Source organism: Dysidea avara, chromosome 5 (genome assembly GCF_963678975.1).
Source record: "Dysidea avara chromosome 5, odDysAvar1.4, whole genome shotgun sequence".
Lineage (NCBI taxonomy): Eukaryota > Metazoa > Porifera > Demospongiae > Dictyoceratida > Dysideidae > Dysidea > Dysidea avara.
In genome coordinates, this window is record NC_089276.1 from 37,310,116 (window position 1) to 37,320,629 (window position 10,514).

The following is a 10,514-nucleotide window of genomic DNA, read 5'->3' on the forward strand; positions in this document are numbered from 1 at the left end:
TTGAAAGGGGGGGGGGGGGGGCTAAGGGACAAAGGTAACTAGCCAGACATTAGAAGATACCCATCCTTCTCACAAGGCCCTAGTTGTAAGATCATGTAGTATCCATGATTAAATTAGCTATTTGGAATAGTGACTACATTAGTGTGCAAAGCATGCCAACCTAGGGGGACTGGGGGCATTCCCCCCCAGGAAAGTTTTGAAAATTAAACCCTCTAAAGGTGAATCTGAGAGTAATTTTAACAATTTATCAGTGGAAATAATGGAATTTCAGTTTATCATACATCATTCAAATTATGCTTTCCATTAAATCAAGACTGATTGCAATATGCAGAGTATAGCTATCGTGCATGCATGATATAATCTTTTCATTTGTAGCTACCAAGCATTTAGATATAGCTAGCTATATGCCATAATGCATCAGCTCCTCTTCTAATCAGCTAAATCTGTGAGGCAGAAACATGTAGAGCAAAGTAGTATAGTGGTGTTGAATTTCACAATTATTAGTATGCATGCTCCTTAACCTAGTGACACTTTGTTAGCCATGTGTACTGAAAAGCAGAATGCAGTGAAAGGTATTAATAGCTATTAGCTAGTCCATTGGCAATCCTTAGCAAAGTTGTATTTATGGGCTTTCTGAATTTGCTGTTGTGATAGTCAACTTATTGTATCTGCCGGGTTATGAAGACTGAACTATAGGCTAGCTACAAATGCCATGCAGCACTATAACCACAGCATGGGGTATATCAGAAGGTAACTGATACAGATTTTACATTCAGACAGAAGTGGGTGGATTTGCTATAGCTAGCTGTCTTATGAAACTGCAAATTACCAAAAGATTATACAGTTTGCTAAATGGCTGAGTTGGTAGCTAGCTACATATTATACTGAAGCTGATAAATCTAACCTTACAAATTACACCAACTAACACTTTTTGAATCATATAATTCATTTTAAATATAAAAACCACACTAATCACCTCTTATAGCCATAGTGGAAAACACTGCTAATCATCTGAATAAAACAAAACCCACAATTAAAACTTTTGTAACTGGAGATGCAACCCACTATCGAAACTTGTTTTTGAAGAACGCTTGAGGAAAAGGAAGCTATATTCTTCTGGAACAGGGTTGAACAATAGGTATAGTTGCATAGAGACATCATTTGCGTTGGTAGTGATGCATAGTTCCTGAAATAAGTCTGCTTTTGATGCACATAGAAGATTTAGGGTTTTATTGGCCAAGCACTAACTTAGAAAGGAAATGGGGGGCTACAGCCCCCTTAGCACCCCCCTAAATCCACCCCTGTGTTCTATTAGTGTAGTTAACTGTTCTATTGCAGTATATCACTGTTTAGCAATTTTTTTTTTAGCTGTTTCACTCTTGATCTCCTCATGTTGATTCCTAAAAGAGATTAGGCTGATTAGCCCTTTTTCCTAACCCTTTCCATCTTTTCATTACTCATGTATGCTTTAGATGCAACTGCTCCTGTACTGTAACTTCTGCTATAATTTCTAACTAGTATATATACATACGGTAAAATTTTGGAGGCATACATCAAATTAAGGGTGGAAAAAAGTACTTTGAAAGTGTGTGTGCGTGAGTTGTGTGCTTGTGCGTGTGTACATGTGTGTGTGCGTGCATGCATGTGCATGCGTGCGTGTCTTCATTAAATTAATAATAATGATATTTACCTGCAAGCGATGGACAATAAAAGTAACAATCTGATACAAGGAGGTAGCTATATACAATACTTCACTGATAGACCACACACAGCATTCTCAACTGAGTTACAAAGTAATCTTGCACTAGAATGGCTCGCTTGAAATGTTTACCTCCTGAGTAAAATAATTACTGAAACTGTACTGGCATTTTACTGCCTAATTGCTGCATATATATAATACTAATAATCATGAAGTTCTTCACATTGAAACAATATTTAAAGGGGTGTATGCAGAAATTTTTGAAAGGGATTTCCCACACGCTATAGTGACTGTTATACTGTGGATTTCACGTCCATTGAGAAATTCTGTACTGCGATCATGTATTGCATAAGGAATAAATTCCAGGTAAATATTTTGTGGTTGCGTAGTACGGGATTTTTAATTATAATTCAAGTAGTTTATATTGCCTGGCTTTATTTGAGTATCTTGATCTTTACTCCAAAATCACAATTCAGAACAATGCTACAAGTGTTGTTATCATGTGAGAAACTATTGTTTAACTAAGATAAAGTTTAAAATGTGTCCTGTTCTATGAAAGATTCTGAATTCTGCAAATTCTGGAAACCTGAAGATTCAATTTCTTAATGTTTCAAGTACTGTGTAAAGTCCAAAGGGTTTCCGGAAATCCCCTAGGTACCCCTTGATTTATGAGCTTATCGTGTAAGAGCATACTGTGAAATATGAACAAATTTAATTTCAAATACTTGAAGATCACATCACAGTAGAGAATATACAGCATAAAATCTGCCCTCACTCAACCATCATTAGCATTAGCTAACCTAACAATTTTGAGCTGTGCAGACTTTGGTATGCTCTTGTCTGATATGACAAGCATACTATCTTGAAAAACATGTGTCACAGGTTACAGCTTAAATTTCTCTCACAGACTGCGTTATATGTGTTTTGCTTATATACTTACATTCAGATGTCATAAAAATATAATACACAGCATTGTATTGAGCTAGTAAGTGTTCCCATCCTTTGGACAGCATGTTGTTTAAAAAGTTTTTTGTTAGCTTAATTAATATAGATAATTATAATTATTAGCTACATGCAACCTGTTAAATGTTATGTATACCATGTGCTTCACCTGTGTAGAGATGACCACATAGTACAGTTTATGGCCAAGCAAACAGAATCACTACAATTGTATGTGGTACATTTCCCTAAATACAACTCAGGGATATATCTTACCCACCTGCTGGTGACATATCACAGCTGTCACCAGGACACATTGTTTACCACTTGTGAGTGTACTATATAAGCCAGAAGATGTAAGAGTGCACACACAGATACACAAGTATACATTGTCATGGTAGATAAAAATTGATGGTGTTACGATAGCTATGTATATAGCTGATTTGCAAATACAGCCCTTATACATTCTTTTCCTACGCACATCAACACCTACATAATTTGGTGAACACATTCAGTGAGCCCTAGCAATCCCAGACATATGAGCAGTTTTAGGTAGCTATCAAAGGTGAACAGCACAAATATGTACCATCTGGTATAGGTGTGTCATAGCCAGTTCATATCCAAATGAAAATTTTCACCTAACTTACAGTATTCTTAAATATGGATGGATTTTCCACCCTTTCCAGAGTTGGAAGACCTAACTATATCAATATAATATTTTATAGCTGCATGCTTCCAAAGAAATCACTAAAACTGTGACACATAATCATAAAGTTCTAAATGCAAAAAAAATATCAGTGTGCTGTGTAAGCCATGTTGGTAACAAACCATTCACTGAATATGGAGCAGCTAGGAATATTAACATTTCAAAGTACAAAATGTTTGTAACAATCATAAAAGGTCATATCACAGTTTGTGTCACAGTGATCAGGACATGTGATTTGTGGAATAGCATATAGGATTAACACTGTCAAATATTAAACTCATAACAATTTTGTGCATGCTACAATGTTTCTGTATATTCCGGCCCTTGGGTATCAGGGGTGTAGGAAGCATGGGTGCTTGGGCACCCATAAATATTTCCAGCTGTGTAACTAGTGGGTGTCAGCACACTGTACTATATATTACTGAAAAGATTGAGATACTCTAATAGAGCAGTCAATGACTCTAATAAAGCAGTCACACTTGCTACCTTTTTTTTTTTGGTCTTCAGCTTTGCCGCTGGGCACCCATAAGTCATATATCTTCCTATGCCCCTGGGTAGGATGTCCATGCTGTCTAGAAAACATGCAACACAATTAATAATAGTAGCTAACTAGCTACAGATGACTTGGCCCAATCCATTTTTTATCTCACAAACTTAGGTGGTATGTCATAAAACGTAATTTTACTGGCACTCTACATTGTATTAGAGTCTTAAATTTTATTGCTTAGTCAATTATAATCTTAAGGGAGTATGATTTAGCTGCTTACTTACATTATGTAGATAGGAAAATTAAGAATGGGCTTATTGTGATAAAAGATATCAATGGATCAGCACAAATGTGGTAGTTCCCCTCCTATGGAGACTAACTTTAAGTGTTTGTAAATCAAGTACATATATGAATGCTCGTTCCTTTTAAAATTATTCATTTCATTAGCATTTAGAATATTCATTTTAATTCTAGATAAATTTCATGATAACTTTTTGCATTGGCATTAAGAGAGCAAATCATTGTGTAGTTTGCATTAGAACCAACAACATTTTATCCAGTCACAGTATACAAGCTTTAGCTGATCAGTTTTGATAAGATAAAAACAAGACTATAGATGGATTCTTCTTGTACGTTCCATGCAGGATGGGTCTGTAGCGACAGTGTAAAGCGAATAACACCACAAAAGACAGATTGTCTGTACACACTTTCTGTGTACCTATAACAGATAGCAGACAAGGAGCTGAATGGTGTTATTCAGGACTATAAGAAAAGGTGCTCTACACTGACATATTAACCTAGTTATAAATTTTGTTATGTAGTAAACAATGTAGATGGAGGTTTTCACTGTTAAAATTATTTTAACTAAGTGGCTACTTGCCTTTTAATTTTATTTTTGCTACAAAATATTATAACTAGCGATACATTTATAGTAGAGTGGCTTAGCGAAATATTTGTGCAGAAAGTATGAAACTTTGCACATAGTATCTACCTACCATGAAATGTATTTTGAGATATGGAGCCATCGCAGATTTCACCTTTGGTGTCCTCTACAGTGACCTTTGTCTATATATCACCCATACAACACTCAATTTGTTTAAACTAGGTGCCAAATTGAAGATCTTTTTCCAAGAAACAAGTTGATGCTTGTTTCAAGTTCATAGCATATTCCATTTCAAAGTTATGGTGATTTTTACCAGCAGCAAATTCATATAAACTCAACTGCCCACGCAATTACACTATTAATCTACGGCTTTGTTTGCCATTCAATTTTTGATCTAACTATGAGCACTGCTATACAACCAAAACATGGAGAGATAGTGAGCGATATATGTACAATACTCCTGTGTGGTAAATCAACAAACGTCACAATTTATGTAGTTTTGTCATCAGATTAAACTCAAATTTGAGGTTGTCTATGGCTATAATTATATATGACAATAATATTACAATGCATAAAACTCTAAGGTTATACATCAGTCATGTTTGCTGAAAAGCCTTAAAAGCCTTATACATATTTAACATACCTTATTGATAGCTAATTTTGTGAAATGACTATGGGAGATTATGGTCATAAACTATACCTACATCTTGTATCCCCCTTAAAATATATAATTATTTGCATTTAGAGAGAGACACACACCCAAGATGTGGTGGAGTCTGAGGGCATAACCAACTAGACAATTTGTGTTTCACAATTTGGTTCTAGATAGCAGAATATGTTCAAGTAGCTATAGCTAAAAAGCTAATGACTTCAAAAAAAGTATTTTCTAAAGCTTTACAGCAATAAAAATTTAGCATACAACTTTTAGAAACAGTACTACTAGTCAGACCTTCATAGGAAATGACTAGAGGGGAGTCACAATGAGAGTAATGGGGGACGATGGTATAAAGATCTTTGTGTTCATAGCTAGTTTACACACATGGCATCTAAAGGGGCATGCCATGCACCCAGGATATTTTAGACTCCCTCAGGTGCATTCTCAGCTACAACCTCTAAAGTACCTAAGAATGACCTACAGTACCTGAGAACGCTGAGAAGTAATCTCATGCTCAGGTACAGTTCTGGGCTATTGTACCAGGCAAAATACACATGTCATGTATTTCATTCAATATTACAATTGTTGTTGACGTATTCACTGAGATTTCGATTTATAGATTAAGGAGTTCATTTGTCAAAGGGGGTAAAGGGGGGTAAAAAGCAACCCCCAAATGAACTATTTCAGAACCCCCTTAAAACTGTTGATAGAGCAACATACGTATATTTATGAACTTTTGTTTAACTATCACAAGAGAGGAGGGTACATGCCCCACCCCTGGATATCTCTCCACTTTTTGGTTGTATGTGCAGCCTGCAGTGCTCATGATTAGCCAAAAAATATACAAAAATTGAGTGGCAAACAAGAGTGTAGATGAAGAGTGTAACTGCATGGGCGGTTAGATTTATATGAACTTGCTGCTGGTAAAAATTACCATAACTTTGAAATGGAATAGCTATGAGCTTGCAACAAGTATCAACTTGTTTCTTGGTTAAAGATCTTCAATTTGGCACCTAGTTTGAACAAATTGAGTGTTGTGTGGGTGATATATAGACAAAGGTCACTATTTTTGAGCATAAAATGAACTGTAGAGGACACCAAAGGTCAAATTTGTGATGGTTCCACATCTCAAAATACACTTCATGGTGGGTAGATATTATGTGCAAAGTTTCATACTTTCTGCACAAAGTGCACAATTTGCTCATTTATGCTAGCTAAGCTGCTGTATACTATTACCCCTTGTAGCTGTGTACAACATGCTATAGCCATAAATGTGACTGGACCTGCGAAAATAGGGCACGAAGCGGGTCATATCTCAGTACTGGAATACAATATCTGCATTGATAACTCGCATTTTATTGCCAAATGAGTAATAAGTGGTGAAAAGTTCATGGCCATAGATAGCTTAATGGTATCAAAAGTTATGAGCCATGAAAGCTTGAAATAATAGGCAAATTTTATGCGCCCACGTGCCCTATTTTTGCAGGCCCGGCCAAAAATATTAATTTACATGGGGATTTGGAAACAGTGGAAATGGAACTGGAAACAGAAAATGGTCAAATCATTATATAGCTATGTACATGTGTCCTAGAGTAAAAACCTCACTTAGTGGCCACCTCTTAAAGATCACATTTTAACATCCAGTACAAAGACCACCGATTAGGTTCCAAAGATAGCTAAGGCATACATAAATAATCTAACCACTTCATAGTCACATTTACAAAAACCATCTCAATTTTGATAAATGCATTTCATGACTCATAAATGTCATCTTCTACATTTGGGTCTATCTTTCTTTACTCTGATATAGCTATTTTGATAAATAAAAGTTCAAAACTTATTATTACAATCTGAAGAGGTGGTCTTTGTAAAGAGGGTGGTCTTATAAAAGGTGATCATGAAGTGGTTTTATTAAAAGGTCATTAATTATGCCTTAACCATTTTGAGATCTAATTACAATGTGGTCTTTGCATGCATGGAGGTGGTCTTTAAGAGGTAGCCAGGTTTTACCCTGTTTTATAGGATGAATAATTCTGTTTTCCATTTTCCATCTTTGGTTTCCATTTTCACTGTTTTCAACTGTCCAATTTACACAAGGTTATTATCCTGTACAATTTATTCAATATCTGCTCACATGCGATTAGCTGGTCTTCTCAGCACTTTAAGTGGTGCATAATTATTATAAGCTGAAGCAATTCCTTTTTAATCATTGTCTTCAATAACTTGGGAACTGTTGGGATAATTTGTAGATTCCTTTATAAAGGTTAATTTTCAGCTCCTGCATTGGAGCATAAAATAATTTATAATTCTGTTTGAGCAGGTGCACACTATTGCCGTAATTATGATGCAATCAGTACTTCAGCATCCTCTACAATTTAGTTCACTTATGCTATATGTTGTGTACCCAACTTGGTACTCACATTGACAAGCCTCATCCTGACATCAAGGTAGCTCGTAAGATTGCAAAGAAGAACCTGCTACCACTGCTTGAGAAAGAACTCAGGGAGGAATCCCATGCACAATGGTAGTGGGATAATCCTGTTACTTTATTGGTAGAGATAAAGAGACAAAGCTACCATCACTGTTAAGAAGCAGTCAGTTAGCTATAAGGAAGATAGCTAGTGCACGGCCTTGAAGCTGGAGTTTTGGCAGGTTGTCATAAATAATTATTATTTATCACGGAACAATTTGCTGATATTAATGGAACTAGCCAATGAGAAAAGAATATAACTAGACAACTACATTAATTTGATATGTATACATGACAGTCATGACTCAGTAGTAATCATTACTGTAAGTAGCTATAGTTGTGTGTGCAATGTACTTGTACAATGGTGAAGCTAACACAAGTTATTTCACATAAAGTTGTAGTTGGTCTACCAGTACAGCTTCATTACTACGTGATTCGTCAGTGCAAATCCTGACTTCAATGTAGTCATTTTGTGGTTCAGAAAATGTACGGTGAAACCATGGCAACTCATTGTTGCTACAGCAGGTACCTTTACCACAGCTAGCTCCATCCCAAAGAGGATCGTCTGTGTAGTAAGTACTACCACTTGGATAGCTGGTGCTTCCAGACTCACAGTAAAAATGATCACCTACAAAGGAGGGTGGGGATGGACCAGGGTACAGAGCACAAGGACAATTTGAAGAACTATGATGACCTTCATCACTACATCCTGCGACATAGGTCCACACATGTTTACGAGCACTTCCCAGTGTAATGGACACACCATCAACATAAGTAGTGTTGATATCTCTGAATCCATGTCGGTTGTCAAAACTGTCAGTAGTTCCTTTTTGATATCCTCTCACCAGACCACGAATTTCATAATAACTGGTTCTATTGTCAAGTGAGAAGATTGTAGAATAGCAACCAGCACTACTACTTGGGGGTCCGCACATTCTAAGGTCATTGGCTTTAACTGTTGCCCATCCTTCTGGGCATGTGATCTGTTTGCTTGTGTTAAAGTCAACAACTTCGATCCATGTCTTCACTTCACAATAAACAAGCTGTAATTGATCAGTTTTGATGAGATAGTTACCAGACTTGTCACGGCTGGATGGGTTCTTCTCAAAGATATCATCACAGGAAGTTCCAGGATTGTCAACATCTAGTCCATACCTGGTAACAGTGCAATTGTCAGCCTCAACACAATTTAATAATAGCTGGTTTAGTACAGTGGCTACTAATAGAACAATGATCCCCTTCATTTGATATGACTAGTGACAGGTTGTCTCATCAGCAGCATACAGAGCGAGAGTGAGCAAGTACACAACAAACACACAGAATTTATACACATGCACATAAAGCCATATTATTACAAGTACAGATGAGTAAGGGAAATATAAAACCAAAGGAGAGAGTACAAAATATAATCAACCACATAAGTAAGTCAGTATACAACATGTAAAATGACATTTCTGATGTGTCAGAAATGTGCTACATCTGAACAAGAAGTCCAAATTAGGCAAAGCTGTTACAACATAATCAGTATAATACACATAGATTGGCCAATTGTTAACATTTTCAAGTTTTCAACATCAAATTTAAAGCATGTAGTGATAAATTGTAACCTATCTGGGGATTGCACCTCAGATGAAACAATCACACAGTGACACCCAAGGGAGCGGATCCATATCTTTAGAAAGAACGGTCAAAATGTGAGCACAGTCAATTAAAAACACACACACACACAGATGATGATTTCACATTTTAGCCTGTAGTTAATGTATGTACACATCAAGGGGTAGGAATTTTGTAGATCACCTCTGAAATTATTTCTGAAAGATGAAATATTTCCTAAAATTTTGTTTTGAAAGATGAAAATTGACGATCAAGCAGAAATTTAAAATCATGGTTTTTGTAATTTAAATTACTGAATTTTACAGAGAAATATGAATTGAAATGTTCCTTGAAAGATGAAATATGTATGGACACTCATATTTCAAGTTTTGAAATTTCGTAGACGGTTTTGGCTTGTTACCTACCCCTCGGTACACATGAATATAGTGGCAATAGCAGCAGCTATACCAAGATTATATGCAGCTCCCATAAAGCAGTTTAAATATAACACAGTTTAGTGTGCATTGGTCTATGTTCCCTAAATACGTACACTATGTGTGCAGCTATATGCTATTATGTATACAGCAGTCAATTAGAATGGTGGGCTTTAATTAGCACACATGCTTGCCATTGGAGTTAGCTAAACAGTGCACATGATAAGGATCAGTGATACTCAGTAATCAGTAACATTTGTATAGTAAACATTGCAGACAAAACATCACTGGATGAGATTTCATGTGTATGCAAACTTAGTGGTGAAGACTCTCAAGTAAATTTGTTCATAGCTACCCACTCTCATGTGATTCTAACTGATCAATTTTATGCTTTTAACTGTATGCTGTGTAGTGGGAAGGTTAAATATACAAAAAAGTGCTTGATTGGGAGTTCGAAAAATATTTTCAAAACAGATCTCTTTACAGTGCCGCGCCACCAGGGCCACCCAGAGAAATTAAGGGGCCCTTCACCCAAGTTGTAAGGTGAAGACCAAAAAAAAAAAAAAAGGTCACAACCTGCTGGCAATGACAATAACTACCCAGCACCAACCATATCTCCTTATCTATAAGCTTGCTACACTGCTC